Source organism: Colobus angolensis, unplaced genomic scaffold, assembly GCF_000951035.1.
Source record: "Colobus angolensis palliatus isolate OR3802 unplaced genomic scaffold, Cang.pa_1.0 Scaffold19, whole genome shotgun sequence".
NCBI classification, from domain to species: domain Eukaryota; kingdom Metazoa; phylum Chordata; class Mammalia; order Primates; family Cercopithecidae; genus Colobus; species Colobus angolensis.
This window is the reverse complement of record NW_012115043.1, coordinates 8320782-8326781: the sequence shown is the minus strand read 5'-3', so window position 1 is coordinate 8326781 and position 6000 is coordinate 8320782. Positions and strand designations below refer to the sequence as shown.

The 6000-nt window shown below is 49.5% G+C and overlaps 1 protein-coding gene across 1 annotated transcript in view; it reads right to left on the bottom strand.

The window, feature by feature from the left end:
• Positions 1-6000, bottom strand: part of CA12 (carbonic anhydrase XII) — a 65969-nt gene that overhangs the window by 4115 nt on the left and 55854 nt on the right. The window lies entirely within an intron of this gene.

Below are 6000 nucleotides of genomic sequence, written 5' to 3'. Positions count from 1 at the left end.
AGAGATGGGGTTTTGCCATGTTGGCCAGGCTGGTCTCGAACTCCTGACCTCAAGTGATCCACCTGCCTCAGCCTCCCAAACTATGGGGATTACAGGTATGAGCCACCACGCCCAGCCAAGACTTCAGTTTTTAATACAACATGGCCAAAGAGGAAAGGTGAAGAAAGGTAGGGATCCAAGCCTGCTTGGGCAGGCTCCTGTCCAAGTCCCTGGTACCTGCCTCTCTTTCTAGGCAAGGGATCCATCACCAGACTTCTCCCCCAGACCATCCAGCTTGTGGTCATGGTTTGGTTCTATGTTTGCTTTGTCCCTCCTGGACAAACTACTTCACCATACTAGCCCCACTGCTCTGCTCCATGGAACCAGGGGATTATGGCTTCAACCAGCAAGTTACTGTTGGGGATAAATAAGGTGAGAGAGAAGTCCTCAGTGGGGCTGACACCTGTACCCAGTTACCTAAGTCTCACAGTCGGCCTACTAGGTACCTCCTGCGGGGGAAATCACATATGAATCCATTGTCTTGAGTGAGCAGAGGATCCCAGTCATGAAGTCTCCCCTGGAAACCCCCAATCTGTTTTTTCCAAGGTTCCCACAGCCATTCCCCATTCTCCTAATCAGGTCCTCTATCTAAGGAAAGTGTAGATTTACACATACCCTGTCTGGTGGTTTTCTCATCTCAATGGAAACTTCTGGCATGTGTGTGTGTCTTGGAGAAAGAAGGGGTATTTGTTCTAACTCACATTGGGAGCCACAGTTGTACAGATGGTGGCCACCCTGCCTGACACAGAAGATCCTGTGCCCATAGAGCCCACAGTGGTGGCTGAGGCCCTGGGAGAGCCCTGGTCAAGTGTAAGATGCCAACAGGGGGCCAAGGACTCTCCCTTGGTGCCCTTGACACCCTGGGGAACCAGATCTGAGGCTGCAGCGTGAGGTTTTGCTTACGGCCCCTTCTCCTGTCCTACGGCCCAAGTCTAGCTGATTCCCCAGGAGCCATCAGCCACATGCTTTTCCTATTGTTTTTTTCCACAATTTCATATTGAATCTGCAGAGCCTCCCTGGTCCGATGCTGGGCCCTGGAGGTTCCTGATCTGGCTTCCCCAGGTGGCACCGGGATGCTGTGAGGGTTAGCAGAGCAGGCAGGGAGAAGAGCTGTCCCCAAGGACAGGAAGGCCTATTCCCCCTGCTCTGCTGGCCATCACCAGGAGCTCATGACCTCCCAAGTGGCAGAGAGTGACTCCACTGGCCAGACTCCCTGCCCCGGGCCTCTTCATGTAATCTGAACACAAGGACCAGCCTGTGGCTTGGGGGCGGTGCTCAGGACCTGAGTCTCCACCTGGAGGGAGCTTCCAGTGTTTGTACAGCGCAGGCTCTGTTTCCTGCAGGGCCTGTAGCCTCTGCACAGTGGAACTTGGCATTATGGCTGGTTGTTTCTTTTTTAAATGTCATCAGAGACCATGGTCCCTGGAATCTTAAAAAAACAAACATAATAAACCTAGCCGTGGTTTTTCTTCCCAACCTTTTGATGAAATATACTCTCGTTCTTTGTTCCTGAAGCTCCAGATGCTTGTGGTGCCAAACCAGTTCTCACCACCTGAAGACTATTACTAGGAAGCCTCGCCACCTGGCTAAGCCATCCAGGCTGGATGGTTTCTAAGGTCTTCTCTTTCACAGTCACCTCAAACATTCTGAGAGCCACACAGGCCCCAGACCACTGAGCAGCCCAGTCTGTGGCTGGTAGAGTTACCCTTCATGCCTGGTCTTGGGGAGCTGAGCAAAGTTATGGACAGCAAGGCCCCAGCAAGGGTGGGGCTTTTCTCAGGGCACATGTCCTGCGTGGCAGCTTCTCGGGAGGGAGAGTCTGGCTTCCCCCAGTTATTACGCAGGGCTCCTGTTGCAGGCCCTGTAAACAACAGCATAGTTTAACCCAGTGCTCTGACCCGGGATCCTTGCTCCTCGATGACCACCTGTCAAGGCCTAAATGGACTGTCCTTGGAAACAATGAAATGAGACCAAACAGGCATGAAGACAAAGAAAGCCCCAGAGCCTGGAACAGACACTTTTCAGCCAAGACTTTGATACAGCAAAAATGAAACAGCTTGACTGAGCCAACATCATAAGCTGCTAAGGAAGAGGAATGCTGGCAAGGGTGTCGCCTGGTAATTTCACCACCTCCGGAAGCCCAGGGCAGGAAGGTGTCATTGGAACGCTGTCCCCGCCAATCGAGGCAGCACCAACCATCATGGAGGTTCAGCTTCTTTGCAGAAATGGGCTTGATTCCCATTGGAGGCAGATGCCAAAACATCTGTTATCTGATGGGAGAGAGAAAGTCAGCGAGACTTTCATGACACAGGGAGAACTGTGAGGGCAACCAGAGAACCAGAGCCTGAGAGTGAAGCCAAAGCCTGTTTCCCAGCAGAGCCTCGGCTGGCTGAGAGCCCAGCCTCTAGGATGCTGTAGAGAACAGGCATCAAAGATGGTACAGGGAGGGGCAGAACTAGAGAAATTCATTTTCAGGTTAAAGAAATGGTTTGTTTCTGAATAGGAAAGAAGGCAGGCAATTCCCACGGAAGAACAATGGGACAGACAGCAGAAATGGAGACATGCTGGGTCACAGAGGTGGCCTACAAGAGGCATTGAGTGACAGCCCGACAGAAGGAGCTCTCAGGCTGGCTGGTAAGAGGGTGCACACCATGAGGACGTGGGAGAGCTCCCTGTTCACAAAGTGCTCAGATATGAGTCAGGGCGAGCAGAGAGACGGCAGTGTGACACACACAAGGAAACCACACAGATATAGAAAAGCTCGATGGTCACACGCCTTGCCCAGGAAGGTACAGACACCCAGAGAAGGTCGGTGAGCTGCTTGCCACAAGGGCCTTGCTACCTGTTCTGGCGGGCCCAGGAGCTGCGTCTTCCACCGGCATCTTGCTGGACCGAGGGATGCTGGTTAAGGGCTTTTGAGGTCTTCTGAAGCCTCAAGCATAAACACAGAAAAGTCCAGCAGGAGGAACAAGCACCTCACTTTCACATCTGGAGGTTCCTGGAACAACAGTCTAGTATTTTCTAGCTCTATTTACAATTCTGTTTGACTGTAATAATCAATAATCCTTTTCAAGTATTATTTTAAAGTATGCACTGTTTACACAGATGACATGTTGTGTAGTGATATCCTTAGCCGTCTCCAGCCTTGTAAAAGAGGTCAGAAGAGTTTAGATTTGTCAGGGGTTTAATAGCTTAAATATATAAAATCTGTTTTAGAAAGGTAAAAACTCCCATTATTATACTTAAAAAATCATAGAGTCAAGAAACTGCAATGCCAGTGCTATTTTCACATGATGCTTTGCTAAGACAAGGAAGAAGCCCTCACCACAGAGTGAAGCCATCTTCAGAGGACATATTTAACCGGGAAGTTTTCCTTATGAACGCTATGCAATCCAAAAAAGAATTTCTACAAAGAAATCTGCCAACAAGATAGTACCAGAATACACGGGGGATCTGGTTTTATACAACCATGGCTTTGCCTATAGATTGCAGGAACGCAGGCCCTGCAGGCAGCACGTTGCTCCAAAGGGCCTAAATCCCAGAGCCCCAGGGCAGGTTACAATGCTGGCACTGGGTGCTTGGCACTCTAAGCTCCCTTCACTGTCCCTGCTGAAGGAATGGGACGGGGGCCTTTGATCCCTATCAAGCCAGAGCCAGAGAAGGTACAACAGCATCTCTAGGCAACTTTCTCCCAGACCTTCAAAACTGACAGCTAAGTTCTGATCTTTAATTTTTCTTAAACAAATGCGTTGATTTTTAACACTATTAACAAATGGAGACTATAGGAAAATAAGACAACAAAACTAAAAGGCGACAACTGGCCAGGCTTATGTGTAAATCATTCTGCAGAGAAGACACTGGCGAGGGGGAGGGAACTGGAGATGGGTCAGGGATATTCTTTCAACAAGCTATGATGAGCGCCAGGCACCAGGCCAGGCATAAAAATGAGTAACACGTCAGTCATCCCTGGCCTTAAGGAGCTTGTAGTATGTGTATAATATATACATATTGTTATTTTTCTGCTTGTCTTCGCTGTGTGGTAATAATTACTCTATGGTGTGTCAAGTAACATAACAGTGATGGAGACGTAGTTCTGGCTGCACTGAGGGAAATTAAGTCACCTTCAGGGGAATGGGGAGGACTTCCAGGAGGACGTGATTAGAGTTGGGTCTTGAAAGAATTTTCCAGGTGGAGGAGGGAAGGGGCATCTCAGACATCAAGTGTGTGTGCTTGAAAGCATCTGCCCTACAGTTTTGAGGGCTGAGGCCAAGACAGCAGGGATGGGGCTGTGGGGAGATGATGTGGAAGGACCAGCTAGGGCCCCATCACCAAGGGTGGGTCCAGCCTTCTGCCCGGCCCCTTTTCCCATTGTCTTTCCTGAACATAGTCTGCCCTGTGCCACGGGCTGTGTTTACCAGCAAGACGACACCCACCATGGGGTTTTCTGTCCCCCATAGCGCATAACTCGGGCTGTGCTCAGGAAACGTGGTGTGTTGAAGGGACGAGGACCTCACTTCTTAGCACCTTGGACCAATGCCCCTGACTGCCCTGACTCAGGCCAGCAATCGAAGGTGGAAACGATGCTGGCTAATCATTTGCATCCTCTGGGAGAATCGATGCTATTCTTCCAGCTAATAGCTTTTATTTATAAATAGAAACGTTAAGAAATACAAGGTCAATAATGACAACACATGCATTCTAGCCTCAAAAAATTAGATAATTAGCCATCTTAGCCACGTACGATTTCTTTCTCCCTCCTTTTAAGGTTTTGTAAAACTGCCCAGGTCTATGCTTAAGCAGATCCTAATTGCACGACTACAGATTTGCCCTTGCAGTTGGCCGCCTGGCACCCTCGTCTGAGTGTGCCTCAGCTGGCTCTGGTGGGTGACATGCAGTTGCTCAGAGCAAGCCCACTAATGATGTGATTATAGAAACTTCTTGGCTTCCTTTCGTCCCTCAAGTTTCCATGGCCCTGACACGTTGAGCACAGGGCTAGATGGTGTTAGCATTTCTGTCTGATGGGCTCTTGCTTTATTACCCAGCATCTGGGCCCAGTGTTGCTGCCACTGGCTAGGAGGAGGTGAGCTCAAAGGAACCAAGAACTAGGCCAAAGCCCTAAGCCTGAGCCCCTGTGATGTCCACCTGCCTCTGCCGTCTTTCCCCTTCTCCGCTAAGAGCACCCGACTTGAAACCCGAACTGACCCCAGGACGTGTCCCCTCCCAGGGGCCCACCTTGAGGACAACACGTCTTGCTTTCTCCTTCAGCTCAAATCTTCCATCTGCTACTTGGAAGAGGCACTTTTTTTTTTTTTTTTTTGAGATGGAGTCTCACTCTGTCACCCAGGCTAGAGTGCAGCGGTGCGATCTCGGCTCACTGCAAGCTCTGCCTTCAAGGTTCAAGTGATTCTCCTGCCTCAGTTTTCATAATAGATGGGACAGGCAGGCACCACCACACCTGGCTGATGTTTTTTGTACTTTTCTTTTTCTTTTTTCTAGTAGAGATGGGGTTTCACCATGTTGGCCAGACTGGTCTTGAACTCCCGACCTCAGGTGATCCACCTGCCTTGGCCTCCCAAAGTGCTGGGATTACAGGCATGAAGCACCACACCTGGCCACTGGAACAGGCGCTTTTTAAGAATGGAAAAAAGTGACTGGCATGACTTTCACTTTTCCATAAAGAGTGGATGTTTTAACTAAAGACAACAAGAAACAGCATACAAAAGAGAAAAACTCATACAAAAGGGAGGGAGAAAAAGAATGAAGGGGGGATCCTGAAGAAGTTGCTACTTCAGAGGCATTTGTGCCCAGATAAAGGATTTGTACACTCCTAAGGGTGCACAGTTCTCTCTCATGCCACGTCTCTTGGTCTTACCCAATCATGTGAAAAGAATCTACACTTGAATTCTAAAGGAAGATGGGGAACAAGGTCTCTCTTGGGTTGGTTTGTTCTGCCTCAGTAAC